This window comes from Lissotriton vulgaris, chromosome 3_1 (genome assembly GCF_964263255.1).
Source record: "Lissotriton vulgaris chromosome 3_1, aLisVul1.2, whole genome shotgun sequence".
NCBI lineage: Eukaryota > Metazoa > Chordata > Amphibia > Caudata > Salamandridae > Lissotriton > Lissotriton vulgaris.
In genome coordinates this window covers 1,184,215,026-1,184,237,319 of record NC_141689.1, presented here as the reverse complement: position 1 = coordinate 1,184,237,319, position 22,294 = coordinate 1,184,215,026, and the positions used below count along the sequence as shown (strand labels likewise).

Below are 22,294 nucleotides of genomic sequence, written 5' to 3'. Positions count from 1 at the left end.
CTGAAAATATGTGATGAGCCTCTGTGACTATGTGAAACGCACTTCTGGCTGCAATGATTTTAACTTGTATGGAAGAGTATCAGGCTACCTCAGTTTCGGCTGTCCGAATTGCCCATTGCTGTATCATCAAAAGCATGATTTATACTCACTGTTTACAGTTTATTGCAGTGAGAGACATTTTCTTAAAACGTTCAGACAATAAGGCCAAATTATAAGAAGGCATTTGTTAGCTTTCCATTATACGTGAAACACATTAATTTTCCAAATGATTACTAAGCTGTGGCAGTTCATCCAAGTGTTTGAAAGTGTTGATGCACTTTGATTTATGCATTTGCAGCCAGAATGTTGATTCACATAGATTTAGAGTGGTCGAGTCTCGCTAGTAGTACATGTTTATGTTGAATATACGGAAGGTATACAAAAAATAGGAGTGTTACAATGTGTAACAGGAAAGCCTTAAGTGCAAGCTAATTTAACCTTAGTTCATTATATTCAGTGATCTAGTACTACCTTCTGCAAAATTCTAATTATATTTAAAAATAGTTTATGTAATTAGAGAGGTTGGGTCGGCTTACGAAGATATTATGAGGCAGAAACTCTTCTCCCAGTCTCTTATTTGTTGACAAGATTTAAGCATTGCGTGGCTCATTTTTCAAATCAGATCTATCAGGTGCATTATTAGCCTGTGCTAACAACCCCTGTTAGAAGAGCTCAAATACCTTAGTTTTATATTTGAATCATTTAGAACGAGATAGAATGAAGTGACTATATTTTTTCTTTTGTGGGAAAAATACACTTTCTATATGACAAAAGTCCCTTGAAGACTAAATTTGGACAGACAACCATAGAAACTGACCTCAGTGAAAATATGATTTATATATTAAAAATTATTTGCAAGGTATAGTGTATTCATTTGCAAATCGACAAAAGGAGACCGTTCTAACAAACTTAAACAAAAAATATAATATTTTAATAGATTTCAACATCAGACATCACGAACGAGAAAAAACATAGTTGGTACATGTATGGGAGAAACACATTTAACTCCAAAGTTTTAAGTAGCAAAGCAGGCCAGACTGACCAAAAAATTGTGAGATTGTTGATAATGTGCATTGTATAGTTACCGTTGATGACAAGAAGTCAGCTTTTTTATTAGTAAATGTCTTGATTTGTTATTTCCTCTGACTTTGAAAAAAAGAAATGTTCATTTGGAAAAAATATTTATAAAAAAAAACAATTTAAGTTCTACTGAGAATTATTTTATCCTTGTTAAAATGGGGAATATCTGCCTTAGATGTTTTTAGCACTGGTCATCAGAACTTTATTGCTGAATATTTGATTGATTAACATGAAGTGAGTCCTTTTAAAGCGTGGTATTAAAACAAATTATGCCACATAGACAGGTCATGTAGGTAAAGGTTATGGATTTGTTCTTCAGGCTACAGCTTCAGTTTCAGGTTATAGGAAGATGGTAAGATCCAGGTAATGCCCCCCCAGGAGCAGTCTCCTTTCTGCTCAGCCCATACTCTCCAACTGACTCTACCACTTCAAGCACCAACACTCCAGCATTCTAATGACCTCACCACTGGCTGAGCAGCAAGACAGAGAACAACAATGGGGAGTATGCATTAACCCTACAAGTTGATTGCAATACTTCTCCCCCCTTATAATAATTATAGAAAATCATTTGAACGCAATATGGCAAAATACACACATAACACATTCAAATAATTAGTCAAAGACTACATGCCCTTCCAATCTAGGAAAAACACAAGGTAAAAGTTCAATCCTTTTAAACAGTGGGTACTCACACACCTCACCTCACACTCTAAGCACAACTACGCACAGGGTATCCCCACCCCTCAAACAGCGGGTATAGCACGCCATCTCGCCTCACTCTCAAGGCACATCTTCACAACCCCTAAAGAGTGTGTAATGCATACCAACTCACCCTGTCGCTCACTCAAGCACACTACACATACAGGGTATCCATCAGCCCTCAAACACTGGGTAAAATCCCGACCTTACTTCACACTCAAAGTAACTAAACACACCGTGGGTAACATCCCCACCTCACCTCACATTAAAGACACTACACACACAGTTAAAGGTACTACACAGGTCCCTAAATAGTGGGTTTCACCCAACCCACTTCACCTCACATCAAGGTAAACACACAGGGTATTTCACCCCTCAACAACACACAGGGTATTACGCCACTCAAATTAATATCCTAGTCAGTGGGCATAACCCAAACCCACCTTGTAGACTCACCACAACGTTTCTTGCCCCCTCTAACTTTAAAGATGGTAAAGTCTCAGTCACACGTAAGTCAGAATCCTCCCATCAGGACACTAACAGACTCTATATGGACAAGAACCCAGCGCCAGTGAGCAAAATCACTATACCAACAATAAAAATATACACCCACTGTAACAATGCATGACAATGCGAAACTTAAGGAAAGCCCAAGACACAATTTTTCCTTCTCCAGTGAGCGACCATCTCACACAAACAATATTTCCTTTGTATCCCTGATTCCAGCCACCACAGCACCTCAGTACTTTATAGTCTTATCAGTGTTACCTTTTTTCATTTTTCCCAGTTCCAACTTGTACCTCACAAATGTGTTAATCCACCATCAAAAGCATATGTTCAAGTTTTAAATTATCCTCTCGCTTGCAGTTAAAACGAAGGTCAGAGAACAAGAAAGATTTACTCCTCCTCTTGTTTCTAACATGCGTTGCAAACTGTGCGTGCTTCCGACAAGCGTTGAATAATGGTTCCTGTATCCTTAGTTACAGCAGTGCGCGTTCTAACCTCCAAGTTGTTGCTTCAGCAAAATGCGTGCACACGTACATTCCCATGCCTGGAATGCTGAACCACCTCGTTCATCGCACAGTCGCATGGCCAGGATGCGTGTTCTGATACAAACATTTGACATACATAGAGCTGTCAGCATTTCGGTGTTTAGCCACACGTCTCAAAGGACTCTGTGGCTCATCACTGAAGCGTTCAATCTGCGCATGCACCAACTTGCGCTCGGGGTATGGCTTCTATCGATGCACCGCAGCTCACGCGGCAGTTTCTAAACCCGCAAAGGATCTCAGACATTCAAATGCTGCACAAGCTCCTGTACAGTGAAGGTAAGGGGGCATGGCCTCATCTGACTTAAGCTGCACTTCCCACATGCTTGGGGAAAACGCATGCCAGCACACGCGGCTTTGTTTTAAATGCTGCACCACACTCACGCTACCAACAGTCAGCACAATATACGCTTACCACCACGCTTCAATGCCAGCAATTAACCCTCTCTTGTACGTGCCTCACACAGCTGTTTGCTCACCGCCTGTTACTAATGCACTGCTTTCAAATATAACAAGTCAAATCTAGAAGTGTCACAAATCAAACACGCTCTGCAGGTCGAATGTCTTCATGGTGCTGAAACTTCAGATCCTTGTTGCTCTACAAGCTGCAGATCAAACACCCATACCAGTTGGTAATGAAACTGACTTTACTTTGGGTTGTCAAATGTTCCTTGCTGTACATTTTTTCCTCCTTTTTGGACACACCCTGACCATTTCCTCAGTATTAATAGTCCATTTAAGCAGGTACACAAAATGTCCATGCACAGATGCACAGGATATCTTCTAGGTCTGCAGGATGAAAACAGTGTACTGCTACTTCTGCATACTGCGCTGGCAGTAGGCTGTCTGTGTAAATAGACACCAGTGGGGATACCAAGCGCAATTCCTCATTACAGGCTCTCATCTTAAGTCTTCATTTACTTTATCCTCTTGTCTTCATCCTATATTCCTTTTTTTTCTAGTGACACTTCAGAGCTCTTGTGGTCCTGAATTAACTTTCCTTAATGCTTAGGTCTTCTCCGATCGTTGCCAGTGTTGAAACGAAGTATGCCACGTACACAGGTCATGTAGGTAAAAGTTATGGATTTATTCTTCAGGTTACAGCTTCAGTTTCAGGTTATAGGAAGATGGTAAGGTCCATATAATGCCCCACCAGGAGCAGTCTCCTTGCTGCTTAGCCCATACACTCCAACTGACTCTTTCACTTCAAGCCCCAACACTCCGGTATTCTAATGACCTCACCACTGGCTAAGCAGCAAGGCATAACACAATGATGGGGAGGATGCATTAACCCAACAAGTAGATTACAACACATGTTTAAGATGGACAGTAACTTGGAACACATGACATAGGAAACCTGAGAACTTACCACACTCATCTGAAATTAATATTTCTGGAAATACACATATTTTAGAACACGCTTCACTTCCTGGGCAAGAGGGAGGACAGTACAATGTCCTGTTCAAAATCAATGGAAAAGTGTGGTGACAATAGAAAACCCCTCCTCCCTCGCGGATGCTAAATCGGGCAATTTGCTTCTTTAAATATTGATTAAAAAGTACAGTTGTATAGGACACTTCATGAGTTGTCACATCTCTGATTGCACATGTTAATTAGCACCAAATGCAAAAGAACTCATTTCATCAACTTTGGAAAAATGAAGGACTGTGTGTACCAACCAAGATTCAATCCTAAAATCACCAGGGTGATGACAGATTTTTCAATTAGTCTGACATTTGATCTATGCAGTACTTTCCAAAGCTCATTGTAGGGTGTAATCAGTGAGGATGAGAAGAACACGCTTTTATTACCTACCTTCCCAATGCAAAATGTACAAACATCTGTGAAATGCCATGGGCTGGTCCCACAACTAGTTTCAAAGCAATCGAATGCCTGAAGAGGGCTCACACAAACATGCCAGTTACTAAAACGGGACTGACCAATGCCAGTCTTTGTAAGTTATGTTGTGTGTTCTCCTGAGGTGACTTTTTGATGAACAGTTATAGCTGTCTGTAGCCAGGCCTAAAGAGGGATGCCAACCTGAGCTGTTTCCAGATGACAAGTTGTGTCATTATCATGACGGAAAATGCTAGACAATCCTAAAGGGACTTTCTTTCAGATAAGTGAAGTGCAGGCTTTCTTTAGCAACACATCACTGTAGAAAACACTCAAAAAACCCTAAAAGGAAGCTGTTATGCAAAAGCAGAATTTTATTGAAAAATGAAAAGCTAAACTTCAGGGCAAGTCTAGAAAAAATAAACTTATCGGTTATGTAAAGATATTCAAATCCCAATGGAAATTTAAAATTCTGAGAAACTATAGCCATTCAAAACAGACTTATCTCCCAAAAACTAAATATTTAAAGCATAATCAAAACTCCAAACTCCAAATATAGCCTAATGATAAACATGCTTTGCAGGTAGAAAAATGTTCAAAATAAATATGACTCTCTAGACTTCATACAAGTTGTGAAAGCAAACATCAGGGACCAGATGTACTAAAATGTGGCATCGAGGTTGCATTACTTTTATGTTGCGGCACGAAACATAATCCTTTTTGGCATTTACCAAGCCACATAAGCTCGATTTGTGTGGCTTGCATGGTTTAGTATGTATGAAGTAATACAGGCAACGCTATGCGCTGCCTTTCATTACTTTTATTTGGGTAGGCGTTACATGGGCATACCAGGCATCACCCCTGTATTTTGATGCAAACCCAGATATACAGAGATTTGTAAGTTTGTGCCAAATGGTGTGCCTACCAGACAGAGGCCTAATTTGTATTTAATTTGTATTTAATTTATTTATAAAGCGCTAACAATCATCCTAGGTAGGATATCACGGCGCTGAGGTTTGGTGCTGAGGGGTACGGTAACGGCATTGATTACTGATTATTCTGGTTTAGGGAAGAGTAGTGTCTTTAATTGTTTCCTAAATGATAAGAGACATTCTGTCAGTCTGAGATTGGGAGGTAGTTCATTCCACTTGGTTGCAGCTAGGTGAGAGAAAGCCCGCTCTCCCATCCTGACAGTCTTCACGTGGGTAGTGTTTGCTCTTCCTGAAGTTCTGGATCGAAGGTTCCTCGATGGTCTATGGAATTTGACTTTATTGTGTAGAATGGTAGGGCCTGTATTGTAAAGTACCTTGTGTGTGATACACAGTAATTTGAAGTTGGCTCTTTGTCGCATTGGGAGCCAATGTAGTTCTCGCATGCAACTTTTGGCCGAATCATATCTCTTCTTATTGCATACAGCCTTTGCCGCGGCATTTTGCACTATCTGCAGTTTAGAGAAAAGATAGTCTGCCATTCCAGTCATTCTGTCATGCCTAAGAAGAAGAAATAGTTTTATTGCTCCTTGTTACTTCCACTTTCCTTGTGTACTGCATTCTGCAGAACACATAGAAATAGGAATTAGGCCTCTAAAGATTGTTTTTACACAAGCAATGCTGCCCCTAGCACTAAGGTGCAAGGGAGCCTGTACTGGCGCTTGGCAGCACACAGTGTACCAGAGCAAGGAGAGAGCAGAAATGCTCCATATCTTTGTAAATAATGTACATTTCTGCTCTCTTCCATTCACGCTTCACAGCGTAGCATGAGCCCTTGTATGACATGAAATACAAGTAAATGTGCCTCTGCATCAAATCTTTTTATGAGCCTCATAGCACTAATATGTTTAGGCAGTAATCCCTAGTCCCTAGTCATAGACATCAAAAACAGGACTAATGTTGACTCGTATTGTAAACAATGTTAATTCACAAATAAATGATAAAATAATAAAGGGAACCCTCAAAATTGTCCAATTTACTTGAAAGGCTCAAAAACAGAGGAACATTCTGGGTCTCACAACAATCCTTTAGGGGATTTGCCTTAAGAAAGTTGAATAAAGCCTTTAGATTGAGGCCTGTTATAAAAAAAACAGGCAGAGTATCCTACCATCTTGGTGTTAGAAGAATATACCCTTTTCAGAATGTGAGGCACAAGGCTTGCTTACTGCAAACAGGTAAGATCATTTTTAAGATGGGGACTTCCTCTGAGAAGGAGATCTTTAATATACAGCAAAATATCCTCAAACATTTAGGATAATTTTGGTGAACTTTACAACTTTAAAGAACTAGGAGACTTAGATTGGGCATTGATAGCTTCAAATACTGAGATTTTAAGTGCAGCAAATGTTTACTACTAAGAGGAGAGATTTTAGTATGGAGAAGTTACATCTCAAGAAATCGGATCTTAAACACATGCATGACTAGGTTGAAACAGAGCAATCCTCAATAAAAAGCATGCCATCATTAATGACTTCAGATCTTTAGTGCCACACATGACTGTCTCAAAAAGCTGAGGTCTTAAGTGAAGAACATGACTAAATCAAAGAGGCAAAATCTAAAGTACACAAGACAGCTTCTGTACACAATGCACCAGTGTTCGAGAGTGGAGAAACAATCTAAAGGGCATTCCTGTCTTCAGTTGTGTGATGGCTTTGCTACAGGTCTTGCCTGACTTGATATATAGGCACTTATCACCTCCATCCACACATTACGTACAGGCTTCTAATTTCCAGAACATCATTCAAATCCCCAGCACTTCAAACATTTATCAGTGCATCACAAAGATGCAAGTCATACAACTGAGTTGGACAAACTGCAGGAGACATAATTCTATTAGGAGCTCCTCATTTTCTGTTTTTTTTAGGACTGAGTACACATCAAGTCATCAAGTGGCTCCAGGGGAATGCACTAGAGCCTAGACCCCTACACCTAATTGTTATTTAGGAACAAAAGCAAGACACTCTCTCTCTCTGTCTCCCTCTCTTGCTCTCCCTCTCTTTCTCTCTCTTTCCCCCATCTCTCGCTGCCTCTCTGGCACTCTCTGGCTTTCTCTTTGGTGCTCGGAAAGATATGAAATTGCTATACATGGGACATGCAGACTGTTTTACTCCAAGCCACAACAAGCATGTCCCACAATTAGAGATAAGGAATCTCTAGACAACAAAATCGATGGTCTGCATGCCAGAATGTCAGCGCTTGAAGAGACAGTTGCAGGATTATCTCTACATCTTGATCAGGCCAAATGTGACATTTCTAAGCTCAAGAAAGAAGATCTTTTAATGGCCGAAAGGATGGAAACGCTAGAGAATAATTCTAGGCGAAGTAATATCCGTATCTTGAATGTTCCAGAGGGAAGTGAGAGCTCCGATATCAAACAATATGTTGTTTCTCTCTTAAGGGAATCTCTAAGTTTGGCAGTGTCCACTGAAGACCTGTCCAAGGACATTCAAAGCATCCATAGGGACCCTTTTAGGAAAAACCCTCAAAAGAGAAAAGCCCCGAAAAATCTTGGTAAACTTTCATACCTATACCCTTAAAGAAAGTATTCTCAACCTAGCTTTAAAACAAAAATTCTTGGTAGGGAAAGGGTTTAATTTTCAAATTAGATCAGACCTATCCAGGGCCACCCTCGAGAAGCAGTGGGAGCTTGGCAGGCGTCTTGAGGCATTTAGCGGTGCAGGTGCCTCCGCCTAGCTTAAGTTTCCTGCCACATTGAGAATAATGTATAACAACAAAATGTTTAACATCAGGTCCATACAGGAGGCAGATGAGCTGTTACTCACAATGGGACCAAAGGGAGGAACTAGGCATTCTTTGGGCTGAAGCTATCATAATTGCCGCTTCATGGGTTACCTAGTTCCTTTTCCTCCCATTTCTATTCTTCCTCACTTCCATCTGTTCTTTTTGAGGGGGGGTAGTGGTATTAGAGAAAGGAAGATGGAAAGCCAAGAAAATAAAATAAGGGGAAAAGGATACTTCTTGAACCATATTTAGAATTATGAAAGCGAAAAAAAAGAGAAGTGGGGAAAAAAAGGGAGGAAAAAATAGGGAAGGAGAGGAAAAAATAAATAAATAAATAAACATAATTTTTCCTGTATGTAACTGTCCTCACTTAAAAAATGTGGGCAGTTGTGGGGGTGGGGCACTATCTTCTGGACTTGTTTCGGATAGATAGGGCAATCGTTTCCCGTGGGGAGGGTTGGGGTAGGGTAGGGCACGGAGGGTGGGTGGGTGGGCGATAGCAATAAGAAAAACCTAATTTTCTGCTTAGAACATGGTTATTTTTGGTCCAGATTCATTAATGGTAGCAAGAATATCTTACGATTAGGACAGAGAGTTAAGTACTCAGTTGCTGGGAGTGTGCTGGGGGAGGTTCAATCTATCTCCTATGAATAGTGTGAAGATCATCTCCTGGAATGAGAAACGCCTCCGCACCAGACCCAGGGCGGATTAGATCATGCAGTATGTACGTGATTCTGATGCGCAGGTCATCATTCTCCAGGAGACACACCTAATGGAGGCTGAAATACTCTTTTTGATAAAGAAAAATAGATGGATTGATCTCTCCATTTCAACTTCGCAAACTACCAACACCAGAGGCGTAACGATCTTTTTTAAAAGACCTCTCAAGGTAAGGCTAGTATCGAAAATTTGGACCCAGGTGGCAGATGGGCCATTGCAACAGTAATAGTCGCCGGAGTGCAAACTACGATACTAGGTTACTATGGGCCTAATATAGATGACCCCTCTGTCTTAAAAACTATATTCTCACATCTTTTGTCTTTCCCGGAACCAGTAATTCTGGCGGGGGATTTTAATATAGTTTTGGATCCGGTTCTAGATAAATCTCCAAATAGTCGACCCCCTGCCCTTCCTGAGACCAGAGTCTTTCTTCTTAGGGCTATGAAACAATATGGTTTAGTTCATGTCTGGAGGGATAGAGTCGGAAAGATGCAGGGGGTTTCGTATCGTAATCACAAATACCATCACCAGTCTAGAATTGATTTCATATTAGTCAGCCATAGGCTAGTTGAATGTGTAGAAGATATCTGCTATCTTCCATCCCATTTATCAGAACACTCGGCAGTATTTATGGAACTTGAGGGGTTTCCTAAGGTGTCTGGAGCTTGGACGTTTGATCGGTCGCTTCTATCAGCAGCAGATTATATATCTTTTCTAAATATGGAATCCCAGTATTTCTTGCAGCATAATGTGGGATCAGCTGCTTTGGGGATTGTATCGGACTCCTTTAAGGCCTTTTCACGCAGAATTATTACCAGCAAAGTTTCATTCCGTAGGAAGAGATATAGGGAAAAAGTAGCTAGTATAGAGGCCGACATGTTGAAAACTCAAAATGAGATTGATCAAGCTTCACCAGGGATTTCAACACAAACACTTGGTAATAAGCTTGTAACCCTAAAAGTCTAGATGGGATCAGTGCTCAATCAACGTCTGCAAGAGAAATGGGAGGCTAGCAAGATGTCTCACTTTGAGTTTGGGGAGGGAGCTGGAAAACTTTTGGCCTGGAAAGCTAAAACGGACCAGGTTCGCAATAACATCAATTCAGTGGTCCATGAGAATATAACCTATACATCAGATTCTGATATTAGGAGAATCTTTAGAGATTTCTTCCAATCAATCTTTCAGGAAGATAAAATCTTGGACAAAGAAAAAATGGAGAGTTGGTTAAGAAAGATACCTCTTCCAAAACTATCCGAGGAGCAACGGGAGTCCCTGGATAAAATCATTACAGATGAGGAGGTTAGAGCTGCTATCCTACATGGTAAGAAGGGGAAAGCTGCTGGACCAGATGGCCTACCAGTTCAGATCTATAGGGCCCTGGAACAAGTAATTGTCCCCTTTCTTACAACGTTATTTAATCAGATATTGCAGGATGGAATATCTCCCGCTGTTTCCTGGGATAGTGCTTCTATTACATTAATCTTAAAGCCAGGGAAGTCTGCAACCTCCTTCGGGTCATATAGGCCTATATCCATTTTGAATGTGGATTATAAGATCTTTTCCACAGTTTTAGCAAAGAGACTGAGCATAGTGGCACCAGACATTTTACATTGAGACCAAAAGTGATTTGTGAAGGATCTGCAATTGTACGAACTGACCTATGACTTGATAGGGGCTATAGATATAGCGACAACACATTCTCTCCCACTGGCAGTTCTGATGCTCGATGCTACCAAGGCCTTCGACAGGGTGAACTGGGCATACCTGTCGGGGGTCTTGGCTAAGTTTAACATTGGAGACAGCTTTTACCGAGCTATTAGACTGCTATATTCAAATCCATCAGCCAGGGTGTTAGTGAATGGCGAACTAGCTGACCTCTTTTCCATCACTAGTGGAACTCTCCAGGGTTGTCTTCTTTCCCCCCCTTTTGTTCGATCTCTATATAGAGCCTTTTGCCCATATGTTGAGGGAAGAAAAATCTATTAAACCATTTATTTTGGAAGGGTGGGAAAGAAAAGTGGCACTATATGCTGATGATATTCTGATATTTTCCACAGATATACTCTCAGCTTTTCTGGCTGCCATTAAACTGGCCTTAGAGTTCGGGGAAATATCTGGTTACGAGGTGAATGCCTCAAAGACTGAGGTAATGGTCTGGAATGATGGAGATTGCGGCACGGAGATTCAGCTCTCCCCGAGTTTAAGATATTTGGGGCTGAACATCATTAAGGACATTCATAAATTAGCTATAATCAACTTTTCAGTTGTGGCAAGGGAATGCCGTATACTTATGCAATCCTGGTCACATCTCCCTTTATCTTTGTTAGGCCGGGTTAACTTAGTTAAAATGACTATTCTGCCCAAGGTGTCTTTTCTTTTTAACACTATTCCTCTTTTTTTGATTCTGTAGGTATTTCTAAGTTACAGGGGGATATAACATCTTTCATTTGGGCAAAACATATCCCAAGGATTGCCTGTAAGAAGCTTAGGCGCCGTAGGGAGAAGGGTGGGCTGGCAGCCCCTGATCTACAAACATATGCATGGGCGTTTCAACTGTGCCATGCCCGAATGTTGTTAAAGATGCCAACAGGTCAAGGGGTGGGTTGCATGTTCTTATCCATGCTTAGGGGTGAAGCAGCAGCACAGTCAGGTTTCCTATTTAAGTTTGGAGACCCGAAGTTTAACAAAAAAAAAATTAAACTGAAGGTTCTACAGGGGATGGCAAGAGTATGGGTTAAGGTGAGGAATCTAACAAAGCTTGGATATTTCTCCAGTAGAGCCCCATTATGGGGATACCCTGGGAATCCTGGTTGGCTGGAAAATAGTCTAGCTGCCCCCTTGCGAGATGGTGGGCTTGAGACATGGGGAGACATATTTGTGGAGGGTAGTCTATTGCCTTGGGAAATCCTAAAGGATAAAATAGGATCTAATCTCTCTAAATTTAAGTACATCCAGATAGCCAGTTGGCCACAGCCTTATTCCATGCAGGCTTCAGCTCGAAGTGGAGCTCCAGTTGGGGGTGGCAATCAACTGGAAACTTTACTATTGGACAAACCACCAGGCAAGATAGAAGTATCCCTGTGGTATAATTTGATACTAGAGGAGTCTGAAGGGGAATTCCAGCTACCCAAGTTGCTGTGGGGTCCCTCCTTAGCCTGTGGCAATCTGGTAGATTTATGGTCCATCTCATTTAAGGTCCTGTGGGATGTTGTAAAGCCTGCATGGTTGCATAGGAATCATCTTTACACCCTTCACAGAGCATATTATTCCCCACATAGGTTGGCAAAATGTGTCCAAGGTTCCTCGATTGCATGTGCCAGATGTGGCTTAGTAAACGCCTATGATGCCCATATGTTTTTTGAATGCCCCTCTGTCAGTGCTTTCTGGGACTCTATTAGTAAATTACTTACATCATCTTTTGGCCAGCAAATTTCGATCGATCTTCCCCTAGCAATTATGGTGTTACAGATGAAGTGCGGAGTCTGGTGAAAAACCTTCTCTTTTATTCGATTCTTTTGGCTAGAAGAGAAATTTGTAAAAAAATGGAAAGACCACCATCCACCTACACTTTCAGATTGGAGAACGTCGGTTCTACAAGTATCTAAATTGGACTTGGTCAGATCTGGGAACCGTAATAAAAGGGCATTTTGGCACATGCTTAAATGGAACTAACTATCCGGGGCTTTTTGTTTTCCCCGGTTCAATGATTAAGCTGCTGTGGTCTTCACCCTCCGGTACATGCTTGGCTTAGAGTTGGTTCCCTAGCTAGGACGGCGGCACTCTCCACATTAAAATTGGATTCAATGTATGGGTCCTGAATGGCCTCTTGAATGCTGAAGGGTGCCGGTACAGGAAGATCGTGTAAGCTCTACCAGTAATATACTGAGTCAGCATTCAAGATCATTGGGACCTGTCGTTTTTTAAAACCATGGTGAAAAATGAGGACAAAAAAAAAAGCATGTCCCACAATGCACTCTACTGAAAAATAGTTGCAGTCTTAAATAATGGTTTATCTACACCACATACATATTAACTCCATGCAACACAACTACTACCATTGTATTGCTTTGTCAATCCTGTCACAAACTTACATTAACATGTCATATCAGCGCTACAATATAAAGATTTTACCCACTTTCAGAAGTTGAAGAATTGTTTTGGGACACAAAACGCAATGTTCGCTTTTTGTAAATCACACCTGTTTAATACAGACTTTTTTAATGGAGGAGTGCTGGTAGTCCCCAATTTTAAATATCTTTCCATTTAAAGCACTGTTGCAAGTACACCAAGTGCAGTCCATGTTTACATGGGATTGACCGAACATTGTGTTAGGTCACAAGACTGACACAGTAACGCATCAGTATGAGAAACCAGGAACTGTTTGTAATGTCCTTCCATTTTTTGCCCCCATTTTGACTACTAGATGCTGGTTTTATGAGTCTGCACCCTGGGCTCTGCTAACCAGACCCAGGGGCAGTGTTCTGATTAATACTACACGGTTATTAGGTATAATTACAATGGGTACTGACAAACTACTGATAAGTCCCTGGTATAAGGTAGGTGTAGTGACCTCAACAAGATGTGGAAACAGGAAGCAGAGAGTAGTTGTAGGTAGGAACAAGTATTTAATCAAGAGAGAGAAGAGATGCATGCAGCTTCAGTAAAGGTACATCAAGAATAAACAAGATCCACCAGTTACTGTTGCCCAGCATCCAAGCATTCCAATTACATATATTACATTCCAATTAAAGGAACATGCCATCACTACACATCCTCCTTCTTAACAAAAGAAACAAAAAGAACATAAAAATTATTAATAAACTATAAAGAATTCATAACACTCTGAACCCAACAATTTACACACTAAAATTAATTTAGTAAATTCCGCATCTTCCTAAGTGAACAGAACAGAACATGCGAGAACAGAACATGTGATCTCACCCCCAACCATCCCCCCTTTCCAAATTCCGAACACAATTAACTTGAAGATGACTAACATCAGACTTAGAAAGAGATGAATCATCTTCATCCTGAACATAAGTAACTTTTTTCTTAGAAAACTTCTTATTTTTTCCGGTGCAAACCCTTGAGAAATGACCCACCAATCCGCACTCTATACACTTTGCATGCTTAGCAGAGCACCTCTCAAAAGTAGCGGAATGTGAATAACTCCCACACCTAAAACACACCACATCACTAAATTTCTTTCTTGCATCACCAAAATTGTAGTGACTCCAATCACGTCAGGCCCAGCATCCAAACATTCCAATTACATATATAACATTCCAATTAAAGGAACATGCCATCACTACAGTAGGGCATGTATGTCTAGAGGCGCAGTGGATTTAAAGTTCTTAAGTGTGCACTAATGTTGTGCCTGCTCTCATTTTAAAAGCCAGCTCAGCCCTGCAGGCTGCTTTGGACATTGAATTATATGCAAATCCGGCTTTGGAATTAAACTCACTTCCATAGTCTCAAACTACTGAATGTTTATGTATAAGTAAACCCTTAGTTTTCCCCTATAGCCACTAATGGTAGGGCACCTTGTAACTAAAAGATGGGACATTATAAAAGATGTTCAATATACCGTGGTGAGGGAAAAACTGTTAATTTTGTTTTTCTCTATTGTAGCGCAATGGCTACATAGGCTAACATGGGAAGAATTTACTAAAGTATAACTATTTATAGGAGTGGGATGAAAATATAATTCAAAGACTTAAAAGAATCGTTATGATAAATCCAACAACTTGCCACTGTTATATTTGTTATAACTATTACGGAAAAAAAGGAATAGAACTTTATTTTCTGTGAGCCAAAATCCATCCCTCCAGCAGCCCTGTCCTGATTGGCCAGCCTCTATCAGCTGAGCCAAGCTGTCTTAATGAGGTGTGACGTGGCCTGACAAGAAACAAAGGATTTCCTGTGGGAAGAGAACTGCAAGCTGCAGAGCAAATGGGGGTGGAGTAGCCAAACTGGTCTTCAAATAGGGAATGACAGTTTAGGGAAGCATAGGTTCAACCCCACATCCTGCATGCTTAGCTACACCAGTGGGATGGCTTAGTCAGATCCCACCCTCCAGGAGAATGTTTCTCCATTTTTGATTTTGGAAAAATAGTGCTTTCTGGGTGAAGAATATGCCACACTCTGGAGGAAGTGGCCATACACCTGGGTGGCACCCTGCATCCTACTGGTCAGGGGTGCCCCTGTGCTTGACACCCAGGAACTCTGAATACATTTGGGAGAGCTGCCACACAACTCAGATTCCTGCCTGCAACTACAAGATGCAGGACTGCCCTGCTGGAACCCTGGCCTACACCAAAAGGATTGCACTCTGAATGACTGCACCTGCTGCACACTTTGGAAATACAGCCTTAAGGACTTTGCTTGATTTGGAAAGTGGAAGAAGTATACCCCATGTAAGCAACAGGTTAAAAGAGCCCCACCTGCATCATCTCCACCAAGAAGAACCAAAATGGACAGTGTCCAGTGGGCATTTACAGATATGGCCAAGTGCATTGTGGGAACTGTAGTCCCAACCTCTCAAGGACCAACTCAGAGCTTTTAGACACTTGGATTTCAGATTTCAATCTTAAACCTTTTCAACGTTATGAGACACTCATAATATGGATGTAGCCCAGCTATGAATGTGTTGTGGGCTAATCATATTTCTGAGTTGAAAAGAGAAAAACTACCTAGTTAAGGAAGATGGCCCTGCTAATGTTCAAGAGAAAGGCTCAACTTTAAAGGTGTCATGAATAATAGAAGAAATAGGGGAATGTCTGAGCCCTTCCAATCTCTGTTAAGCAGGCAAGAGCTGAAGTACATGCTTATTTATTCACCTGCCCCAATCTTTCCCTTAGTTATCAGTCTTCATGTTTAGCAAAGGATTAAGGACTGCTGATGTTGTACAAGCCAAGCGATTTACACCTGATGGTAAATTTCATAATCCAAGACAGGGAGAGAGTTTTAAGAAACAAACACACAAAGAAAGGTATATGGCATCTTGGGTTTTCCAGAAATTATATGAAGGTTTAATTAGCCATGATGCAAATTGCTGAGAGGTGAGATTGCATCACAATGCTGAAAACATGGATGTGGTCACAAATGAGGGATTCAAGGATGGTATTAGAAGTATATAAATATTGTGGTAGCCCATTTACTTCAAGAGCTCACAAATTAACTGTTGTGTCTCAAATTATGCCTAGAAAAGAGAAGACCAAAGCTTTTACTATTTCTGAAAAAAATATGATTCTTTGAAAGGATGAATTGCATTTTTGGGGTTTAGGAGAACTGAGGTCACAAAGCAGCACCTTTCCATGAAAGATGCAACTTTGTAGGACTCAGAGCTTGCCTCGCTAGGTATACCTCTACCAAGTGGTTCAAGATGACTTCTAACGCAGTTACATAATCTAATAGACATGGTAAAAAGCTTTAAAGGGGCCAAGCCATCATGCCTATCTCAGCCTGTAAATGCCAAGACCCTTCTTCGGAGGCCGGTAAAGCTTACACCACCCATTTCCCTTGCCACCGCTGCCATAAGCAGTACAAACACAACTACTAACAATCATATTTCTACAAGTGTCACAATTTAGACTATTCCAACCCACCCAAAGCCATTGGAATAGCATGGGTGGCAGGTAGTATTAATTTTCTGCATTTTTTATTTCTAGTTTTTCTTTTCTAGTTGCTTTATCTAATCATACACGCACCATCTCATTCGTTTCTCTGGTGGCTTGCCTTGCTGCTCAGCCAAGCTACCACAAAAGAGCAAAGGAGACCCTAGGGGGAAATCTGGGTTATCCTTGTGGGTAGCTTTGTTTTGGTAGTGGTTGTGCTCAGCTAAAGATCACTTGAAGGCGGTACTTCTCTGCTCATTTCATGCTAATGAAATCAACCAGCAATTGATGTGGCTAAAAAACTCAGGGTTTCTTTGTACAATTCTACGAGTTATTTACTTATTCAAATATCTTGCAAGTTTATCAAATTGTATCCATTAGATCCATTATGTACTTCATTGCGAGGCACTAAATCTCTTTAGGACTCTGACTTACTGGGTATGTGTTCAAATGCTTTATTTACACTTGTACTACATGTTTTATTCAAAGTCAAACACCGCATTTTAAATCATATAAATGTTCTAGTCAATGTGTTGCATGGAATAATTTGTTTTTACAACTCATTGCCCTTATTTGTACTCGACAGTGCTGTTTGACTAAATCACACTGAAATGTATTTTCTATTGATAAACTAGTCTTAGCATCCCTTCTTGGGTATGCATGTAACGGCACAAACAAAGTGGAGTCAGTTAAGTAGTTCTTTCTAGCAGGTCGGGGGAAGATCAAGAGACCTTTTCCTTGTTTAGGGCAATAACAGTACCTTGAATCGGCCCGGCACTCAATGCATTCAATCATGCATATAGTGTATCTACACTAACCCTGAAGGCTCATTGGCACTTTTTTTTACTTTAAGTATGTTCCGTGCACCCTGTCCTGAGACCTTTTTATAGTCAAAGCCAACTTAAATAGATAAATGTATGCTTCTTTGAACCATAACTCTTCTCTCCTTTGCAATGCAATTATGAGACAAGGAATGCACATTTGAATACTTACACAACTCCTAGTTTAAATGCTTCTATGATTCTGTTCATATAGTAATTTTATTTGGTACCTGCCTACTTCACTGGGGAAACGCTAAATTGTAAATCATTTAAAAATATTAAAAGCAGCCAAAATATTAAAAGCAGCCAACACATTTTATAATAAGTAGGAAGCTTTAATCTCTCCAAATACTACTGTCATTCATTTGTATTACAACCTAATTCTGACGGCAGAACGCATTTGTGAAAGAAAGTTGCATTACTGCACACATACAATGTTATTACAAACGAGTAGGTCAGTCACTTTGTCACCTATTCAAAACACATGTCACTGCTGGGATGTATGGCTCATTCTCTAAGCCATCTGTGTCTTCATCCATGGGAGAAGTGATCCCTTGCATAGATAGCGGAGACAGCAACAATCACACTTTTTTTTAACAGTTTTTTTATAGAGCGAACTAGACCCGAATCGGGTATGAGAGAGCTTTACGTAGCACCAGTTGGGTTACATGAGGGCACATTCTAGCAGTGCTTGTTTGGTGTACTGATATCTTGTCTCAAAATACTGGTTGCAAATTGTGCACAGTATTTTTGCGAACAGTAAAAAGTATTAAGAACAGTTCTAGGTACTAATAGGCCGGTTCTCAAAAATGTTGATACGAGTGGGTCACAGCAGGACCTACCTCATGAATATTAAGGAGCAAGGTTGCAAATTGGCGGCTCACTACGATTAGAGGCCATCACATCGATGGTGGCCTGTGGGGGTCAACCGCCCACCATGTCTGTGGTCACATTTCAATAAAGTTATCATATAATTTTAAATGCAGCCTGTTTTCCTTAAAGGAAACAGGGCTGCTTTTAAAAACACAAGTTTACCTTTTTTCTATACTTTGTTTAAGTTTGCTATGGGCCTGTGGACCACTTCCTGCTCCAAAACAAACTTGTGTTAACATTCACAACCTGGCCCTTGGTTCCCTTTCACGAATGGGTTACCACCCCAACTTGGGGGTTGGTAATTTTTTTTAAGTTTTACAGCTGCAATTTTGTTACTAAACTGTTGATGCAAACGGATAGGAATCACTATTTGGAGGAGTCGCCTACTACACGCCATGTTAGGAGTTGGTAAAAAGTTACTGCCTCTTAAAATGGGATTGTTACATTGCTGAATTCAGTTTTTCGTTCGCACACTCCAAATCGGAGTGTTTTTCAAACCCAAAAAACTGCTTTGCACATTTACCTCTCAGTGAGCTACTAACTCCTGACCTGGGACAAATGAAATCTCAATGGGGAAGAGTCATGGACAAATGTCTTTTTTTTTCATTGTGTGTTTTTTATGCCTGAACTACCCCCTATTGGAAAAGAGAATAGGATGTTGTTAGCTAGCTCAGAGTTCCTGGATCTGAAATAGTAGCCCAGTCTGGGGTTCTGTGCTTATCTCGAGTACTTGTGACTTGCAATATCCGTACAATGTAGTTAGGGGTCCTTTATCTTATCTATGAAAAGCACTGAAATGGCAGTTAGGCATTGATATGATATACATATCTGCATTCTGAAGCTATATTTACCTCGATCCGTTTTAAGATGAAGGGATGGTGGGGGGATTGTTATATTCATTTGTTCGTTATATATTATTTTGCACGGAGTATCTATCCGTTGCTTTCTTCTGTCACCTTATCTTTCTAATTGTTACAGATCGTGGCGTGCAATTCCTTGCACCAGAATTGATAAACGACTTGCTTTATTTCCTAGTCATCATGTGGTACTGGTTGCCTGTCCGCGCGTAAATGTGCACCCTCTAAAGTGTACGCAGGTTAACATGTTGCTGCTGCTGCGTATTGCTAGCAATTTTCAGAGGTTATGTTTTCACTTCGTCTTGCAAATGATAACCCGCCGTGCCGTGTCTTTTTCAAGGAAGAGCGTTTCCAGCAACTTTCCTTTCAAAGTATACACGTGTTCAGTAAAATTATCCCAGAGGAGTATGTACCTGGCTTCCCAGCGGGATTTCTTTCGTATTTTTTCTGCAACAGGTACGAAGGACAGAGGCACACAGCTTGTGTAACTCGAGCCGGAAGTCAGATTACTCGGCTCTCTACGAATATCTGCTATTATTTATACAACAAAAGACTGCACGCTCTGCTTTTTTTAACCTTAAACATTCAAGCGTTTTGTTTACTTTGTCTCATTCCCTGTAGATACAGGCCTCGTTAGACAGAGACACGAGCTCTGAAGCGAGGCAAGTTGAGCTGTGCCATCTTATTGTAAGGGGCACGCAGTTCACAAAAATTGATGAAAAATCCCCTGAGGGGTTTTTCTGTTAAAATACTAATAACAGTAAAACCAAAAAAGTCTATTTAGCTTTATGGCAATAAGCACCAGCAACCAACCTCAATAAACCACGTCGTACGGGAGCGAGACGCAAGCACGGCACACACTTTTCGAAAGGACAGAGGTGACGCAGTACCGTGCGTACAGACGTAAACAAGGAGAGATGCTCCAGGTTGCGCGAGGGTCGCCTTGAGTTTCTGCTAGCCGTCTCCGGTCTTACCTTGGTCATGGGTCCCGCTGGTGCTGGATACCGGTTGCTGTCAGTGCCCTGGGCAGGTTGAGCACCTCCACCTGTCTTCGCTCACACTGGCCGTGTATCCTCCCGGCACACCTGTTAATAGAGTACAGTCCAGGTGCGTGTTGTCGTGGCGACAGTGTCGTGCACACACCTGCTCATATAACTTGCATAAGAGTACCTCGCTGGGAGCAGCTGAGTGTCAGATTCCACGCCACACTCCCTTTAGGTGTCTATAAGGGTCCAATATTTAGCATTGCCATCTGCTCAAAGGCTTTGCCCAACAGAAGCAGGAAACTTAAATGAGTCGGAAGAAACTAACATTAGTATGTTATAGGACGCTCTAAATAAATACCTCGGTCATTTTTTTTAAATCATCTGCTCGAATGCAGGGCATCAACTGGAGTACTGTAGTAATGGTATGCATGCGTGTAGTACTGAAAATTTTACCACGTTAGTGAAAATAGAGTGATAGGGTAACACCACATTCCTAACAGGGTAATGCTACATAACTGCACGGAAAATGTGGCATGTAACCACCAGGCTAGCGGCAACTCTGGACATAAATGCAGAAACGTGTTCGTTAATTTTATTACTGCAAGTTATTCTTCATATATTGTCCCAAATCCACAGCACACAATGCAGCTTTCAATTCTAGTCACACAATAATGGCTTTAGATACTACCTCAAATTTGTAACAGCAGTAGAAAATAGAGCCCAGCATTTAGAGAATGCTGGAAAATACGACGATAATGTCAAACACCTATAATACAATTATCACAAAACATAACCACCATAGGCATAGGTTTTCTGGTTACAATAAGAAATAATTATAAGCATTGTTAGATCTGGGGGTCTCTAGTTGGCAACTTGGCAATGGTTATCACCTTTGTCCAAATAGAGACCCTTACTTCTAAGTCAGGATAAGGGGATTACACTCCTTAATAACCCCTGCTCACCCCCTTGGTAGCTTGGCACGAGCAGACAGGTTTATCTCAGAGGCAGTGTGTTAAGCATTTGTGAGTATACACAGTAATACAGTGATAACACTACAGATGGACACAACACAGGTTTTATTAAAATAAGTATTATTCATATAGACTTAACACAAGACCACAAACAACAAAAATCCACAATACTACACTTAAGATTACTAAAAAGATGATGAAAGTCTCTTAGTTCAAGCTGTTGGTAAATGTGACAAAGTTCTCAACAAAATACCTGGATGCGTAACGCAAAGTGAACAAAAAGCTCGGAAAAGGGGAGATGCGTTGGTTCCGTGACCCGGGGGAATGGTTGCGTCCTTCCTCAATGCTTGCGCAGAGTAGGGGACTCGTCGTAAGCCTTACCGGTTTGGAGTTGATGCATAGATTCTCGGCCTGCAGGCCCGTTGCGGTGCGCAAGATGGCGCCTTTATGCGATGCGACGATCCAGTTGCGATCCGAGAAGATGGCGCCCTTGATGCGGCGATGCGATGACAATGCGATGACGCCCTGGCAGCCTTGCGATGACTCCATAGTTTGGAGCGGCAACAGGCCCTGCGACACGCTTCTCCGGTGATGCGATGGTGACTCTCTCAATGGCGTCACGCTTCTCCGGTGATGTGACACCAGGCAGCTTCGATGAACACACGCTTCCAGGGAGATGTGCCGAAGGCCCACTTCTCCGGCGTTGCGACGATTTCAGCTGCGACGGCGACACACTTCTTCTCGATGCGTCGCGCTTCCAGCTCCCAGCGGCACGCAAGTTTCTGGAGTCAGAATTCCCAGCAAGGAATTTCAGGAGGGAGCTGGAGGTGAAGTCTTTTGTCCCTTAGACTTCAGCAGGAGGCAAGCACAGTTCAAACCCTTGGAGAATATTCTGTAGATGAAAGTCCTAACAAAGTTCCTTCTCCTTTCCCTTGGCAATGAAGCAACCACTGCAGGCCAACCCAGCAAACAGCACACTGGCAGAGGGGTAGACCAAACTCCTGCAGCTTCCTTGG

The 22,294-nt window shown here is 41.4% G+C and overlaps 1 protein-coding gene across 2 annotated transcripts in view; it reads right to left on the bottom strand.

The window, feature by feature from the left end:
* The window catches only part of LOC147727632 (phospholipid-transporting ATPase ABCA1-like), a 2,839,360-nt gene extending 2,818,898 nt beyond the window's left edge, over nt 1–20,462 (bottom strand). For both annotated transcript variants that reach the window (XM_086961649.1, XM_086961650.1), the window contains exon 1: nt 20,296–20,462. The gene's annotated coding sequence lies outside the window, so the exon portion shown is untranslated. The remainder of the gene's footprint in view (nt 1–20,295) is intronic.
* Nucleotides 20,463–22,294: the final 1,832 nt, after the last annotated feature.